Raw genomic sequence first — 18,898 nt, 5'->3', positions numbered from 1 at the left:
CAAAGTCTACCACCATCCGTCCCTCCAAGTTCCTTTCCTGGATGCCGTACTTACCCATCACTTCTTCATCACCCCTGCACTGACTTGTGCCCCCCCTAATGTAACAGTATTCATATTAATTAGAAATTAAATGGAGATCTCTGTTTAGCCTTGATGTTTCTGTCTTTCATTCCAAGCTTCATCTATTAAATAGTTTTACCTCTCATGTGTTCACAGAGTCCGTCAACTGCCTTTCTGGATTAAATGTCACAAAAAATAAAAAAATAAAAAAATAAATAACACTCAGAGTAGTGTTGCACCAAGTACCAAGATACCAGTACCGAACTGAGGTAGTTTGACGTCAGAAATAGCGAGATACCAGTATGTTTATTTATTTATTTTCTTATTTATTTAACGGGACATCGCTCCAATTGTGTCTTAAAGGCGAGTACACAAAAAGCCTACAGGTCAGCCAATGACTGCCTGTCTTCCATCAAATTAGAAATGCCTTAAAAGTGTGGCGGGAGGCTTCTGTGTGTGTGTGTGTGTGTGTGTGTGTGTGTGCATGTGCGTGCCGAGCTGGGAGGAGCAATTAACAGACTTGGTTGCTCTGCAATTGCCGGCAGTGTAGCGGTGCAGTTGCATGGTGCATCCATCTGACTGGTCAGATTTCAATATATATATTTTTTAATGCCAGGTACAACTGAAGATACATTTGTTTGGACAAAAATAATGATGACAAGGCAAATAGCTCATAAGAGTGGAGGAGCTGACATCAAGCCATTGAAGAACCAAAATCATAGTTAATAATACAATAATATTCTTAGTATATAAGTATTGGCCCCCCTTCTCAGTCTCTTTGCAAAGTTTCTGCACTTTTTTTGATTAACAAATGATCAACAAACAAATGTAAATATCAGACAAATATAACCCAAGTGAACTTAAAATGCTGTTTTTAAATGGGGATTTCATTTATTTAGGGGGAATAAAACTATTCAGTTACCTGGCCCTGTGTGGAAAAAGTGATGGCCACCTAAACCAAAAAACTGGTTGGGCCATCCTCAGCAGCAACAACTAAAATCAAATGTTTTCTATCACTGGCATTGAGTCTTTCACATTTCTGTAGACATATCTTGGCCCACTGTTCCTTGCAGAATTGTTTGAATTCAGCAAAAATGGAGCATGAACGGCTTTTTTAAGGTCATGCCACTGCATTTCAATCGGATTCAAGTCTGGACCTCAATGCTGTGCTACATTTACGCAAGATGTAACGAGACACACACCTTCCAAAAAGCTCAACTTTCATCTCGTCAGTCCACATATTCTCCTAAGTCTTGAGAATCATTGAGATGTTTTTTTTTTGCAAAAGTAAGATGAGCCTTGGCGGCACGGTGGACGACTGGTTAGAGCGTCAGCCTCACAGTTCTGAGGACCCGGGTTCAATCCCCGGCCCCGCCTGTGTGGAGTTTGCATGTTCTCCCCGTGCCTGCGTGGGTTTTCTCCGGGCACTCCGGTTTCCTCCCACATCCCAAAAACATGCATGAATTGGAGACTCTAAATTGCCCGTAGGCATGACTGTGAGTGTGAATGGTTGTTTGTTCCTATGTGCCCTGCGATTGGCTGGCAACCAGTTCAGGGTGTACCCCGCCTCCTGCCCGATGATAGCTGGGATAGGCTCCAGCACGCCCGCGACCCTAGTGAGGAGAAGCGGCTCAGAAAATGGATGGATGGAAGATGAGCCTTTATGTTGTTTTGGAACAGCAGTGGTTTTCGACTTGGAACTCTGCTATGGATGCCATTTTTGTCCAGTCTCTTTCTTATTGTTGTGTCATGAACACTGACCTTAACTGAGGCAAAGGAGTCTTGCAGTTCTTTAGAAGTTGTCGTGCTGCTATTCGTACTATTGATCAAACCACTGGCAATAGCAATATGGCAGAAGACTAATATTAACCACATTAAAATGGTTCCAAATGCTAGACTCTGCCATTTTAAAATGTTACTCTAAAAATAATAAAAAATCGAACTAGTCTAGCTACCTTCAGAAAGGTAAAACAGAAGGGGGACTTGACGTACCCAACTTCAACCACGATTACTTAGCTAACCAAATACAGTACCTCATTCAAGGGTTAGATCCAAATGTTGAACAACAATCTTGGCAGGAGCCAGATCAGATAGACTGCAATAACACCAAACTTTCAGACCTCCCATTTATCAGCACAAGTCTCAAATGCCACAATTGTTTTAAGAATCCGATTATATATATATATATATATATATATATATATATATATATATATATATATATATATATATATTGACAGAAAAAAACGGAATTGTTGACATTTTTTCAGATTTTAAAAAAAAGAAAAACTGAAATATAACACAGCCTTAAGTATTCAGACCTTTTGCTGTGACACTCATATTTAATCCAGGTGCTGTCCATTTCTTCTGATCATCCTTGAGATGGTTCTACACCTTCACGGGAGTCCAGCTGTGTTTGATGATACTGATTGGACTTGATTAGGAAAGCCACACCCCTGTCTATATAAGACCTTACAGCTCACAGTGCATGTCAGCGCAAATGAGAATCATGAGGTCAAAGGAACTGCCTGAAGAGCTCAGAGACAGAATTGTGGCAAGGCACAGATCTGGTCAAGGTTAAAAAAAAATTCTGCTGCACTTGAGGTTCCTAAGAGCACAGTGGCCTACATAATCCTGAAATGGAAGACGTTTGGGACGACCAGAACCCTTCCTAGAGCTGGTCGTCCGGCCAAACTGAGCAATTGGGGGAGAAGAGCCTTGGTGAGAAAGGTAAAGAAGAACCCAAAGATCACTGTGGCTGAGCTCCAGAGATGCAATCGGGAAATGGGAGAAAGTTCTAGAAAGTCAAACATCACTGCAGCCCTCCACCAATCGGGGCTTTATGGCAAAGGGGCCCGACGGAAGCCTCTCCTCAGTGCAAGACGCATGAAAGCCCACGTGGAGTTTGCTAAAAAACACCTGAAGTATGCCAAGATAGTGAAAAATAAGACTCTCTGGTCTGATGAGACCAAGATATATGAATGATTCCCAAGACTTTTGGGAGCCAATACTTTTTCACAGCAGTGTATATAGTATATTGTACAATTGTATAGAAGCTATGTAAGAACAAAAGAGAAGGCATTGCCCACAATCACAGAGAGCAGGGCTCTGTCTAGGGTGAACAGAGCCCCTTCCCCTCCTAGGGCGTGTTTAGTCACAATCTAGCTATGCTCCTTGACCCTTCAGCGGGCTGTAAGCACACAAATAACCCTATCAGTTGGTAAACTCCCTGTGGTGCGGGTGTGGGAGCCTTTGCTCTCCCTGTATTCTTCTTGATGTGAATCCAGATTAGAGCCTCGGCATGCGGGATGGACAGCTCTCTGAGAATTTGGCAGGCATTGGACCTTGGGGGGCAATTTCACAGAATTTTTCAAAAGCATCGTGTGGCCTTGTTGTGATCTATTTGGCAGAAGTGATAAGCTACCATTTAGACTGCAAGCCAGGGAGGATGAAATAAACACAAGACTCTTTTTGTTGATGTTTCTTCTACTCCCATTCTGTAACTGCAGACACATTTAAACATATGCTCTTCAATACTGATGTCATACAGTCTTTCACAACCACAGTGTGAAGTTTAACACCACAAACTCACTGTCCATGGTCCTTTTGTGTTGAGAGCAATTGTCACTGTCGTGCTGACATTTCCATGTGTGTAATTATCATTCTGGGGCAAGTCGCAACTGCTGTAGCAGATCAGCTTCTTGTATATGTTCTACACTATTTGTCCTCACATTTCGCTCAATGCTGTTTGATTTGTTCAGTTTCCCGGGAGAGTTTGAACTGTGACTGAAGAGCTTTTTTGTTGCTTCCTGTCACTTATTGCACCACTGGGATTTACATCTGTGAATTTGTTGAGGAATAATTTCTTTTTTCCTTCCTCCTGTGCCAATGTTTACTCTATGCTCCATTATCTTTTTCCTTGGAAGTATATGAGTGGAAAAGGTTTATCATGCGAAGATGGTAAACTAGAATTGATCAACTTATTGTAGTTATTAATAATAAGCCATTCAATATATGGTTTCCTATTAACTTTTTAATATTTTACCCAAAATAAATGCAAATATAGAAGATTACCCTTCAACATTTTCAGTCAGTATTTTCATTTTTTTCTTGCCTTTTAAAGAAATGTCACGAGATGGGCTATTTTAAAGGCAGCCCGTTGTCGACAGAGATACGAAATATTTTCCAATTTGAAGCGTCTTCTCTAACCAAACCAGAACGATCAAATGCAAAATGCCAGGCCTCAGGTAACAAATGTGTTATAAGCCATTTTTTACACTGACCATACACATAACTGTATTCAAAGTATTCAGCTAGTAGGATATATAGAGCGGCAACTCACTCGTATAAGTAGTATATGTAATGTCCAGTCATGCCCCTGTGAGCAATGATGGTCCATTTGTGCAGAAAATTCAATGCAAGCGAGTGGCCATCTATCAAGGAACTGGATCCAAGGGAGAGTAGGGATTATGTACACACCAACACGAAGATATCAACCTATACATCTAACTCGGGGAATGACAATGTTAGGATCATGTCCTGTAATAGTGTACAAGGCACCAGTCCACAGTATCTCCAATAGATGTGCTCATTCTTTACATACCGACAATCCCCTCGCATATACGATGGGACAACAATGTAAACTCAAAACAGTGTTCAGACCAATCTCAGGACATCATTGTATGTATAGTTCATATATAGAGATGTGGCCACACTAACCTGTGAACACAATTATTTTGACTTTGTCACCTAACGTGTCTGTCTTTCTGTGTGTCTCTGTCTGGGTGTGTGTGACCTGTGTAATCTATTTGATTGATGTGCTTTGCATATAGCTTTAGATGCACGCTTAACACAGTGTCCTCCCCCGCTCTGTAGAGAAATGACCTGACAAGGCCTACGGGCACTCACCCACGATTGCTTGCTTTTCCCCCCCCACTCCAAATCCTATGACCTCTGACCCTCCACTGCACTCTATCTCTGACTGGACACATCAGGAACATGTGATTTGAGGTCATGTGATTTGCTTAAAGGGTCATCTACTTCGCCTCAGCTTCACGTTTGATTAGTTTGTATTCTCATCTCAATCAGTAGGGGTTCCCTGTATAGCTTTTTCCCCTCAGATGGTTAATCAAAAACAATTTGACACTGATTACTGGAACAAGCACCAGACAACTAGAGAAAAGATTTATGCTTTGTGCCGTTTCACAATGTCCATCCATCCATCCATTCTCTACCGCTTATCCGGGTCGGGTCGCGGGGGCAGTAGCTTCAGCAGGGACGCCCAGACTACCCTCTCCCCAGCCACTTCATCCAGCTCTTCCGGGGGGATCCCGAGGCGTTCCCAGGCCAGCCGAAGGATGTAGTCTCTCCAGCGCGTCCTGGGTCGTCCCCGGGGTCTCCTCCCGGTGGGACACACAGAAAGACAGACACGTTAGGTGACAAAGTCAAAATAATTGTGTTCACAGGTTAGTGTGGCCACATCTCTATATATGAACTATACATACAATGATGTCCTGAGATTGGTCTGAACACTGTTTTGAGTTTACATTGTTGTCCCATCGTATATGCGAGGGGATTGTCGGTATGTAAAGAATGAGCACATCTATTCACATCTATTCACAATGTGAATAAGAAATCTAAAACAGTTCATCAGAACATAATAAACTATCACGCTGGACTAATATTCACAAGGAGGTCAATTATATCATATTTTCAACTGTTCTGTAATAGAAAAAAATACTGTAAATCTCAGTTTCATCAAATTGACAATCAGATCATTACGAATATTGTACAAATGACTCACATTCTTTGTGTAACAGAGCTGAAGGTAAAGAGCCATTTGAAATCCATGTATGACAATGTTTAGTGTCTATGTATCACTGAGTTAAAAAGGTAATAAATTGGCTAATCGGAAAGTAGTAATTGATATGTTTACATGTTGTGAAGTGGCGACACAAATGCCAATGTCCTCGCACTTTTGGTATATTTCTTTCTAAATCAAACTAGCTGTAATTTATTTTTAAGGATAATGTTTTAAAATGACTTGAAGGTGATATTGAATTCTTTTGGGATAATAGATATTGGTGTATTTATATTTCTTAATATAGGCAAATATAAACTGACCTCCTCCACTGCCACATCCCCACCAGCACCCACCGCTTTGCTGATGCCAAATTCCTGTCTCCCTCCACCTGGACCAAGTACAAAACTTGGGGAGACAGTGCCTTCTCCATTGCAGCCCCTACTCTCTGGAATGCAGAAAACATCAGAGACAAAAAAAACCTACTAAAAACTCAGTTACTCAACACCGCTTTCACTCCCTTAAACACCAATAGTTTATGACTTTCTTTGAGCCTTGTGTTCTTCTCCTTGGTGAGTAAAGAATGTGGTTCTCTCATGATGCCAGCTGCTATCATTGTTGTGTTGACTGGAGAAATGAAGGGAGAAGATTGAAGGGGTTTGGGGTATTGGTGAACAAAGAGTGAGGAAGTCATCATGTGATTCAAATAAAGAAGAATATTAGCATTATTAACGCATAATATTCCTCACATATAATTCAAACGGCATTCACTATCTCTGCCTGAAAACACTCCTCCTCCAACCTCCTTCTGCTGCTGTCTTAGAGATTAATCTCCATCAGTAGTGATTGGTAGAAATGGAGACAGGGATCCCGTGGGGAAATCTGCTCATTATTATGGCTAATCTCTTAACCTCCAAATCCTCTGACTCTCTTACTCTCTCTTTTGCCCCCCCCATTCATACAGATATTCAACAATATTGCCATTGTGGAATCCTTCTTATCACATTCCGCATCGTAATTATAATGCTGTAATATGTCATTCTGATATTAGTGGCCTTTTGTTTGGGTGTTGTTGAACACAAAACATTGGTGGACCTTCAGCCTTGTTTGTCAAAGGCAAACTTTGTTTCCCATTTGATTTTCCCGTTTCCAGGAAGTGTAGCACTATTGATTCTGTGTCCACCAATCAATGTGTGTTGCCACGCCCTTTGGTCCCTGGTCATAGGGTGGCAAAATTTGCATGGATCAGTTGTTTGGATGAACAACATCAAAATGTTTAATAATGCAAATACAAAACAATTATAATCTGAAACAAACACTATTGCTTTCTGGAAACTAGGGCTATTCTGACTTTAGGCCTTTTACACTGACAGATTAATCGCATCAATTTTATTCTCACAGCACTGAATGATGTTTTCTTTCAGCAGTTCAGATTGTTTTGTTTCACTCTGGTACAGTTTGGAACGTCTAGGCTGGGGTTAGAATTGAATAATTCCAACCGAAGCCTAACTACTGCTGTTTTAGCTGAACCCTTCTACAAGATTAGAAGATGTGACAGAATGTTAAACCAATTAGTCCGTCTAAGAGTTACTGTACTAACAGAGACCCATCAAGTTTACGAGTCAATGGAAAACTCCAAATAGCAACATGACAAGCTCATAACCACTTGACGTTTACAGACTTCCGGTAGTAATTGCTATTTGAACTCATTTGATGGGGCAGTGTTTGTCGTTGCCGATCAATTCTGTGAAAACTAGCAAGGGAGCATGAGGGTTTTAGGCTCACATTTATGGCAATCTTATGCACTGTGTACAATAGGCTATTGATTTGTCTCTATGAGTACCTCTGCTGTGGAGTTAATGACGGAACAACAGAGCCTCAAATTATGTCTTCTCATGTTTCATACAAAAGCCTGAGGTGGAATGAAGTCCTATAACATTCCCATAAGGAGAGGAATCAAAATCTTTGAATTCAATCCTGAGATTTTTAGTTTCATAAAGATCCACTTGAAGCATGTGAATCTCTTAAGAAACTGAGCCCATTAATCCATGAGGACATGTTTGTCAAAGTGATGTATGGCTCCACCTTTAGTCCTCACACCATAAAAACAGAATCCAGTTTCTCCGACTGACTGACATTTTTCCAAAATATATTGAGTGAGCAAATTTGCTGAGCACCACTTTTTTTGTACAGTGAAACCTCGATTTAACGGACCCCGATTTACGTCGTAAGTAACGGACCTGGACAGCACGTGTCGAAAATTTGTTTCTAGATGTCACTTAAACCAGTGTTGTCAAAGTCTGTTAGTTCCAGAATTGTCCGTTGTTGTTGACTGGCGCTGTGGCGCAGTGGTGTGAAAAACTTCGCTGATGCCGCATAGGAGAAGTGTATGCCACTCAACCGATTTGTCGACGGGGGGCGACCGATCCGCAGCTGTCCCCCCTTTGCACGCAGTATAGACAGAGACTGGGACACACGTATTTCCGCCTCACATATATACAACATGACTAGATCCAGCCAACAGACGTGCTCGTGCCTACATAGCGGCAATGTTGGATGTGGCATAATTTCCAGGCCATACATTGACGCAGCGGGCATGATGGCAGGAGTTCTTATCTATTGTCACATAGAGCTCTGCGCAGAGAGAGCGCATATGGCAGACTGATAGTTTATTTCAACAGTAGGTTTTGGATTTAATAAAGCAAAGTGCACTCCACTACATATTCCTGGTCTTTAAAGCTTCAAAACATGTAAAAAACCGCAATTAAAGAATCTTTTTGCAGTTCTCCAGTTCATTGAACTTTGAGACAAGAGGGGATTTGATGAGTTTGGAACCTCCTCACCTGTCAGCCAAATCAGAGGAAGAAGCTTGATGAATCAAATGAAGAGACCTCAGGCCAGTAGAGTCAACAGCTTCACAGCAGGCGGGAACCTTAATTTTGGCAATGTTGATGTGACAAAAATAGTAGAATGTGACTCACCACATTAGTAGAAACATAACAAGGACTAGCAACTTTAAGTGCAAAAAGCATGCACTCTGAATGCAGACTATTTTTGTAATGATGCATCACGAAAAAGCGTTTGAGAATAGTTATTAGTTTATTAACATAAACGAAGGCAATAGAGATTTCAATTTGGACTGCTGTATTATCTGTATTTTTTTTATTCTGATCCATGTCCGCCAGACGGTGCTACTTTCCCCATTCAATTCACACAGCAAAATTTTAAACATTGCTCTGAAAACGAACATATGTTGTTGTTGACTTTCATTTTTTCCCATCAGGAGTCGCCAGAATGAGTTACTTAAATTATTTGTCTTTACGCCAGATGCCCTTCCTGACCCAACTCACCTATTTATTATTATTATTATTTTTGAATTTATGCAGGCTTGGGACTGGCCGTGGCTGGGCATTGAGGCATGAGCCGGCAATCGTCTGCACGAGTGGCAGCAACATGAACCACTACCCCACCACTGCAAATGTATACTGAAGTATGTGTAGCTATTTTTACGATACTCAGGTAATTCCCCCAAGTGGTCATTCAAATCACACTCTGCTGTATATTTTACTGTATGTTGCACACCACACAGAGACCCAGATCACACACATGCATGAATGCAAGGACAAATGGCAGCATAAACAGTGCTGCACCTCTTGAGTAGCCAGGAACAGTGGTGATTCTAGGGTTGAGGGGTCAGGCCCCGCCCAACACTGTGCTTGGCTCCCCCTGTGATATTATTCACCCGCATTTACCTATTCCGAATGACATTCCAATGTCATTGCTGTATATCCTTCTGAGTTGGATCAGGGAATCAATGTCACACTCGTTCTTGGCATACAGCTTGATGTCATCCATGTAGATCATGGAGTTCGAACGTCGCCTGGGTCAACAAGGTCCGCGTCAGGTGTAGGGGAATCAGGACACACTGATGACAAATTGGCGACTGGAACAAGAGCAAGAAATTCATGGGGATATATATATATATATATATATATATATATATATATATATATATATATATGTCATTATCTCAGTTGTGAACTTTTAATTCTGCGGGATTTCACTTGGTACCCAGAATTTCTTTTGTGGTTGTTGTTTTTTTGTGAAAGAACATGTGCTACAACGGCATTTTTTGATTGGCCGTTATATTTGCGACTTTGCCGCACACTTCAAATTCAAATTTTGCATCGCAAATAAATAGTTCCCCATGGTCGGTGAGTCATGAAAACTAGTTGCACAACCGCGCACACTGTGCAACAGTTGAGTTGCATTTGCTTGGTGTGTGACGGCCCTTAAACGCTTGGCAAAGGTAGATGGATAAATTAAGTGCATTTACTTTTAAAGGTTTACCAGAATATTTTAACTTCAGGTGAAAAGGTACCATTTTGTTCTTTAGCCTCTATGTGAGACGGAGCAAGTCTTTGCAAGAATTCTACAAAGACAAATTTGTTAGACCCCTGCACGCGTTACAGCAACTGAATGCCTTTGGTTTTGTTTTTCAAAGACTTCGCATACCAGAGCTGTAAAAAAATCCCACAAAGCGCACCTCTTGTATTGCTGACAATATGCAAGGTGACACTACTCCTTTCTCCCTGTTGTTTCTCCTTTTTCCACCAGTCTCCTCCCATTTGTCCGAGGAGCTGAAATGAGAACAGGAGGGAGGCGTAGGGGCTGAAATCAGAGTCCTCCCCTTGGAAGTGGAGGCGATTTCTAGCATGTTTGTGCTTGAGGTGGAGGAGTGGGAGGAGTGCTGGAGAGGAAAGGAAATGAGAGCATGAGGCAGCGACAGTTTGTAGAAGTGGGACGAAAGCCTTCAGAGAGCAAAATAAAAGACGTTGCGTTTATTGTTTGAGTCTGAGACACTCTGGAAATGAACTTAAATAGCAGGAGGCAGATCATGAATCTGTTTCTGCAGCTGACTGAACATGTAACCACATGTTGGAGTTAAGTAATACAAAGTGTTGGCGAGGAAATATACAGGTAAGGACAAAGGTCACTTCTTGCATGGCAGGCTTGTGGCCGTATCTCTGGCAAAAAGAGAGTCGAATATGAATTTTTTCCCCCCCTTTTTTTTCACATTCGATTTTTTAATGAAAAATACCCCATTTAAAATTCAGTCTTCCATGTTATAACTATACAGTATTTACCTTCCAGGTAACATCAACTTTTCATTTGTTGTTAGATGTTTTGTGATCAATTATCAGAGGGGGCATCATCGCTGAAGACTAGAGTGGTGGAAGTGTTGGTGTTTTCCTTTATTGTGAGGGGCCAGAGAAATGGGTTGCCGTTATTGTTGTAGTTCAAGTTGACTGAATTGTCTTTAATTCAGAGGGCTTGCTCACAGCATGAAAAAGTTGGTGTCTCAAAAATTCTGCCTCTATCTGTTGGGTAGGGAAATATTCCAACAGTTTCGTCATTTTCACTGATAATCATAGTTGACACAGATAAATTATGAAATTATCGAACATGCCCAAACTTAGAGATATCATCTTGCAGACTAAGATGTAGGGGTGTCCTGATCCGATCTTTGACATCTAAAATCGGTCAGATGTCATACAAAAAAAAAACAAGTATTCAATCGTATCAGATCGGATCGGACTGGATCTACAACCTCTGATTTTACCACTCTTATACAAGCAGTCCATTCGGTATGCCGATCTCTTGTGATCACAACAACGGGTTGCTCAGGTGCTAACATACTAGCAAGGAGTAAGAGTGAATGTTGCTTGCTTAAAGTCATTTATTAACACTCCAGTTGAAGTTGACTGTAAAACTAAACTTACATAACAAACATACGCTAGCTTAAAACATACGGTAGCATGCATGCACGCTAAAACAATGTTTTTAAAAAGGCAGCGGGACCAAAACTGATTTCGGTTGTATTTTATTTAAGTATTTAACCATGTACTCACGTTATTTTTTTGGTCAATCCTCACCCACAAATCCATCAAAGTCCTCATCTTCTGTATTCGAAATGAACAGCTGGGCAAGTTCTCAATCAAACACGTTAGGTTGGAGTCAGTCTCGTTGCCGTGCGGCTCCTCAGAAATGATGCCGGCTTTTATGATAGCTCGAACAACAGTGGAAGCAGACACGTTAGCCCAAGCAACCACAATCCATTCACAAATTGTGGCGTAACTCGCCCGGCGCTGCCTCCTAGTCTTAGTAAAGCCGTGTTCGCCATCTGTCATCCATGGCTCCCACGCCGCTCACTTCACTTTGAACGCCCGGTTTACACGGATGTCCAGCGGTTCGTCAAGCCTCCCGGAATGATGGCAAGCTTCCTCACTTGCTGCACATGGCAGAGTTAATGGACTCAGTCGAATGGTGACTTGAGACGCTTCTCCCGGCTGTTCTTTGCACATTAATCCATTGCTCGAGTTGGTCTTCCAACTCGGGCCACCTCTCCTTGTTTCCGCGTTTTGTTTTTCTTTTTTTTCCCGCGGAAACTCCGCTTCGTCGTCTTGACTTGGCGAAGCTCGTTTTCCTGCTTACTCCACTTGCGAACCATGGATTCGTTGATCTTGAATTCTCTCTCGGCTGCTCGATTCCCATGTTCCTCCACGTAAACTGATAGCTTGCAGTTTAAACTGTGCTTCGTAAGCGTGTCTCTTCGTAGTTGCCATTTTTGGGGGTCTTTAGCCAAACCGATGTTGTTTTGCAGAATGCACACCCCGGCGCTATATACCTACTGGGGGCGTGGCTTTAGCGTCCTCCTTCACGCAGCCTTCCCCTTTTATGTCCGCATGCTGTCCTCAGCCACGTTCGCTTCTCCTCTGTATAAGCAGCGTGTCGGCAGGAAATGCTAAAAAAAAAAAGATAAATAAATAAATAAAAACAGTCAAGCAGAGCGCTCATCACACAACAACATTTATAGATGTCGGAACTCGGTGCACACATAAGGCGCGCCGCATTATAAGGTGCCCCGCCCATTTTGGAGAAAATGTGAGACTTTTAAGTGCGCCTTACGGTCGTGAAAATACGGTACACCTATTGAATTTTCAACTAGATCACAGACTTCGTTTCTTTCTTTCACAAAAATCACGAGCTCAAAGCTAACAAGCAATGATTGAAAAACACCTGTGACGAGCTAACAAAAATTAGCATTGAACCCGCAGAACTAATCTATCTCAAAATAATTAATACTGGTACATAAACACTGTATAAACACATACAAACAGGCAATATAACAATACTCTCTGGCATATATTCTTCAAACTCTGTGATAAACGGGTTACATTTACAATATTCGATCGTGAGTTGTACTTTCTTTGTTACTGCAAGTGTCTATCTCATTGTATGCACCACACTGCCCCCCAGAGGCCAAGACCTGCACAGCAGGAACAGCGATCCCAACAACGCACACACAGACCTCGAGCCCAGTTGCATCAAGAAGTGTGTTGCCGCACATGTGTAGAAAGCAAATGCTGTTCCCACCATATACTGACAGTTAAAAATACCTGAATTGAACTTTATTTTGCACTTTAAAAGTATAATTTTTACTTATTTATTGTTATTTTATTATTTATTATTTTTTGTTTACTCTGTTCAAATGTAGAATATGCTTATGTTTAAGTGAAGCAGTGGTTATGTTGCAATTTAAATATATTTTTTGTTATTGATTTTATTGAAGTTATTTTTTATTATCTTCAAATATACAGTATTTTTTATTTATTTTATTCAATGAAAAGTTAAGTTAAAGTTACTTTATGTAACTCATTGGTTATTAATAAATCAGAATCAGCTTAGTTGGCAAAGTCTGCAACTAGACACAAAAGGAATTTAAATGGGTCAGTTTTTCTCATACATCATAAACACCGTATTTGACAACCGATTCGGTGTGGCCCCTGCCGTCATTCATGTTTACATTGCAGCTGGTGAGGGCGTGAGATGCGTTCAGGCACGGTGCGTGCATGGGAGCGAATATGTTCTTTTGTAATATCAAAATGATCAAATTATCAAAAATTTGAATTATAAACTGTGAACTGAACTAGTTCATATTTGGAACGGCGAACCGAACTTTTTTGAACTAGTTCGCATAGAAAAAGAACTTTCCCACCACTGTTGTCACTTACATACAGGGTGCTAAAAGGTTTTGCTCAGTGTAGTCAGTGTGTAAAATATGGCCAGGATTTGTGGCTTCACTTTGAGTCATGGAGGTGAAAAATATGGCAAATGTGGTCAGAGAGGAATAACGGGTAAAATGGGTTATGTAGCCAAACATAAGAGGGTTTCAGAAGATACTCGAGCACTAAAATATTCGATAACTGCAGCCCTACATTCAATTCCCCCATCAAATTGTTGTATTTTATTGTTTAATAAAACCCCTACTTCGGGGTCCTGTGCGATAAACCTGCAAAATAAAAATGCTCCTCAAAATTAGAAAGTTGCTCCTTAAATGAAGAAATGATTAGCAAAACTGCTCCACAAAGAAAAAAAATTATTTCAAGCCTTGTACCTTCTGTTGCTGATTATTGTTCTCTACTTGAGTAATAACACTTCATCAAGCCTTTTCTAACGTTCCGTACGACAAATTAACTGAAGTATGGATGTCTATTGCTGATATCGGATCGGACCGATCTTGTTATCGGCCAGAATCAGAATGATCTCCATCGGATCAGAAGTGGAAAAAGTTCTATCCGGACATCCCTACCAAGATGTGCAAAATATTTTGTCTTTGAATGTGTAGGTGAAATTAGATTGTACTTTAATCCAGTGATTCCCTAACCAGCGTGCCATGAGAGATCCTCAGGGGTACCATGGGAAATGATCAAATTTCACCTAATTTATTTGAAAATATTATTTCTTAATTACAAATACATCTTTGTTCATCTATCTATGCCAGCAACGTACAGTGATAGGCAGAATAAATTAAATGCTCTTGCAATTCTTGGCAAAAGTTACAATTACACCCGTGTATTTGCCTGTTGTCATTCATTCAACAAAATAAGTCATGGCTTCCTGAGAGTATACCAGCTTTGTGTTTAATTCAAGGGCCATGTTTCACACTGAGCAAGTCAATTTGTGAGTAAATTGAGATGAGATCGTCTTTATTTCAGTCTATATACTTTTTGTGACATTTTTGTTTGCGGGTGTGCTGTGAGATTTTTCTAATGTAAAATGGTGGATGCCTTGGTTGGGGAAACTGCTCTAATCTATCCAAGGATGAGCAAGAAAAGTAATCATTTGCCCTTGTGAACAATACAAAAATCTTGAGAACAGAAGCTTTAAATGACAGGAAAGTTTCCGGTACTGACTTTCAGCAACAAGGTTTTGGATTCACACTATTTTCCACTTTTAAACGGAGATCCCCCGCAATAAAACTACGACTGAAATTAGGGAAAGACCCCACTCATCCAGCTAATTAACTGGATCGCAACGTTATACAACTCACCCGAAGCAACTGTCACCACAAATGGGGTCACATCACCAAGTTTCACTTTACAAAGAGGAACTAGACAAGGATGCCCACTCTCACCCCTGCTATTTGCACTATTTACGGCAGAACGTTTGTATTAAAGGTATCTGCACTCCTGTGTCAGAACACAAAATCAATCTTTACGCAGATTCTTTAAGACATTTTCTCAATTATCAGAATATGCTATCAATTGGTCAAAATCAACAATACTCCCTCTAACGACTAACTCACGAAATCCTGCGGACCACAATCCAAACTTTCCTATTTCAAAAGGGCAATATCAAATATCTAGGCATTAATATATCAGCAAAATTGACAGAGTTAAATAATCTAAATCACATACCTCGACTGGAATTATTTTTTGATGATGGTTATCAGAATCCGATTATTGCAGCCACTTTATCAGCTTGGTGGAAAAGTCTAGAAACCACACAATCTAAGTCAGCACCATATCATTCCTCCCCAATCTGGCACAATCCCAATGTTGATATTAACAATATACCCCTTTACACCAGCACAGGGGAACAAAGTGGAATTGACCGCCTGCGTCACTTATTCAAAAATAATGTATTCATGTCACGTGAAAGCTTATTCTAAACATTTCAAATTAGAGGCGGTATCATCCTTCAATACTACAAAGTAAGAACAACAAACCTAAAAAGATTCTCAACCCACGTGAATACTCCAGAGCTTTCTGACATTTTCTGAACCTTTGTTCAGAAAACAACAGAACTACTCCCACAAAACAAAAAAACTTATTTCAAAAGTATACAAATTAAGTACTAATTTAATACATTTACCGATTGCAAAATGTGAAAAAGACCTCGCAGTGTCGACTGACATTGATTACTGGGCACATATCTGTAGAAAGACATTCTCAATGACAAAAACGGGTAATTTACAGCTAATCAATTTCACAGTACTCCATAGATCACACATGACACAATATTGTATGCATAAAATGGGTTATTGGGAATCAAATATGTGCACTCGTTTTCCTGAAAATGCTCCAGACACTTATTTTCATGCTCTTTGGCATTGTACAGCGGTTCTGGTCACTAGTTACACAGAAACTCTCCTCAATTTAAAACTGTAGGATTCCAATTTCTCCTAATCTTTGTCGATTGATTGATTTAAAAGGTATTGATCTTCCAAATAAACATGCTAATAAGCAAATGGATAACATTAAGAAAAATCGGTCACCTTTCATTAAAATGGTGAACCTTGAAGCGCGCCGTCTTCTAGCCTCTTACTTCACACACTCTGCACATTTTTATTCTTCACACTGTACGTATTTCGCACATTGGGGCACATTCACATCTCATTCAGGGTCCCGTGGGGGGCTGGCAAGAGGCATGATGGGGCGGACGCAGGGCCGGGTATTGGCACATCTGTGCTGGTCTCCGGTCTGGTCGACCCCCTTCTCTGCCCTGCCGGTCCTCCAGTTTTAATGCATCATACACCCGTCAGTGGGGGAAGGGCAGCGTCGGTGCTGGGGAGGACACTCGGCCAGGTGTTCTGGCACTCTGGCCTGCTCTCTGTCCTGCCATGACTTTCCCCGGCAGATTTTTAAGGCACCACGTACATTCGCACATCCTTTGGCGAGCTGGTTGGCCTGGGTGCGCCTCGTGAATAGTGGTGTGCGATACTGCATACTTTGCTATCGAATCGATACCAAGTAAATACAGACGCACTATCGCCGATACGGATACTTTTCAAAAACTAAAATAGATGCTCCCGCGACCCTTGTGAGGATAAGCGGCTCAGAAAATGGATGGATGGATGGAAAATAGATGCATCATCAAATGGGTAAATATCAATTGTTCATGACCTTTAAGTATTTTTGTGACGTTTCATTTTTTATTATTCCATATTTCACATCCAGAAAAGAATTCGGACAAATTTATTGGTAAATAGAACATACTTTATGATCATAACATTTTTCCAGAAGCAATAGAACAGTAACAAACCATCTTAAATAAACAAAGAAACATTAGGATGGTTCAGGATTACAAACTGAATGAAATAAGGTCACCCACCTCTCCCACAGGAGGACTGTACAAAAAGGCAGAGACAGAAACGGCAAGTAGATTTGATGAAACCAAAGAGTGCGTGCAAGGGTGAAACCGAAACGAAAGTATCGATATTTTCACGCTAGTATCGATCCGATTCAATGCTGACTTGGTATCGATACTATTGATATTTTAGATCGATCCGCCCACCAATCTCGTCTGCATTTTCAATAAACGTTAGAATAATGAGAAAGTTAAAAAATAAGCAGAAGGAGTATTTCAAACTCTCCTGTTGCACAGCAAAACCATTCCAGCACAAAACACATACACATCCACCATTCTGAAATAATAAATAAATAAAGAGAGGAAGAAACGGAGATCCCTTAAAGAACTTACTAAAAACCAGTATAGAAGCTCTCTGAACCCCCACTATTGGCAGGTTAGTGGCTAAACCCCGACACGAATAGCAAACATTTGTAATGGGTTGCCACAGGCGGCATGGTGGACGATTGGTTAGCACATCAGCCTCACAGTTCTGAGGACTGGGGTTCAAACCCTGGTCTCGCCTGTGTGGAGTTTGTATGTTCTCCCCGGATGGAATGACATCATTTCTCACATTTTATACTTAAAATAAATAAGAGGATAAAATAAAAAGGAGGACTAAAAATATTTTCTTTACTTTTGTAGCTTGTGCTACAGATGTGGGATTGGCAGGAGGTGAAATACCTTTGGAAGTTGCTCAAACATGGAGGTCACCGAATGTAAGAGAGCGTTCTACTTTTTAGATTTGAAGATTGACTATGTCAGTACTCCGAAATCCTTATTTGTAGACATGCATGTTTTGTATGGTGTTGGATTAAGGTCAAAGTGATTGCATGATACAAGCTTTTGTTTTCCGCTTCAAAAATATAATTTCTATTTTCAATTTATAAAGGATTACGCAAACAGTCCAATGGGTCAGTTTAATTCTTATAATCTGAATGAAAACAAGACGCCTAGTTCAGTAGAAAACACTTTATTCCGGTCCTATTTTTATTTATGGTATGTGATTAAGGGAACCCATCAATAGGAAGAAAGAAAATAATTTGTATACGGTTGAATATCGTATGGATGACATCCTTAGAGTACATTACGTTTGCTCTGCACTTAACTCTTGTCTTCAAATACAAGGTATTGCTCCTCATTATTCCCTTAATGAGGAATGTAAATCCATTGTCTAATTATTGTGGTGCAAAAGAGGATGTTTGAACTTAATCCACTGGACCAAAGGGATGCTTTTACCTCTTGATTAAAATGCTGTATGTTCCTGATTAACCTATTGACACTGCAGCGTCACCATTTTGCTTTCATTTATTCTTTGATAAAGAGCTTAGTTGGGGTTCCGTCCTCTTAAAATATGGGCTTTTTTTTCAGCAGGAAAGTCATTATTTTCTTGCATGATTAATATCATGATTAAGTTGGTGAAAAAAACAATACATGTTTATTTTAGTTTTTTTGTGTTAATGTGTTCTATATTTGTTTTGATTTTGCTAAGACCCCTTATGATGACGACAAAAAATGGACTCAGGTTTCCCTTGCCCGGACGCGGGTCACCGGGGCCCCCCTCTG

At 40.6% G+C, this 18,898-nt stretch overlaps 1 protein-coding gene across 5 annotated transcripts in view; it reads left to right on the top strand.

Annotated features, from left to right (window-relative positions):
* Positions 1 to 18,898, top strand: part of large2 (LARGE xylosyl- and glucuronyltransferase 2) — a 101,003-nt gene that overhangs the window by 24,504 nt on the left and 57,601 nt on the right. For 2 of the 5 annotated variants that reach the window (XM_061758260.1, XM_061758229.1), the window contains exon 1: positions 10,604 to 10,840. The exons of 1 other annotated variant lie outside the window; for it this stretch is intronic. The gene's annotated coding sequence lies outside the window, so the exon portion shown is untranslated. Of the gene's footprint in view, positions 1 to 9,246; positions 9,380 to 10,603; positions 10,841 to 18,898 lie in introns of those variants that run through there. 2 more of the 5 variants (XM_061758236.1, XM_061758245.1) reach the window with 2 other exon arrangements.

Source organism: Phyllopteryx taeniolatus, chromosome 2, assembly GCF_024500385.1.
Source record: "Phyllopteryx taeniolatus isolate TA_2022b chromosome 2, UOR_Ptae_1.2, whole genome shotgun sequence".
Taxonomy (NCBI): Eukaryota; Metazoa; Chordata; class Actinopteri; order Syngnathiformes; family Syngnathidae; genus Phyllopteryx; species Phyllopteryx taeniolatus.
The sequence above is the reverse complement of the archived record's forward strand: the minus strand, read 5'-3'. Positions and strand labels throughout refer to the sequence as shown.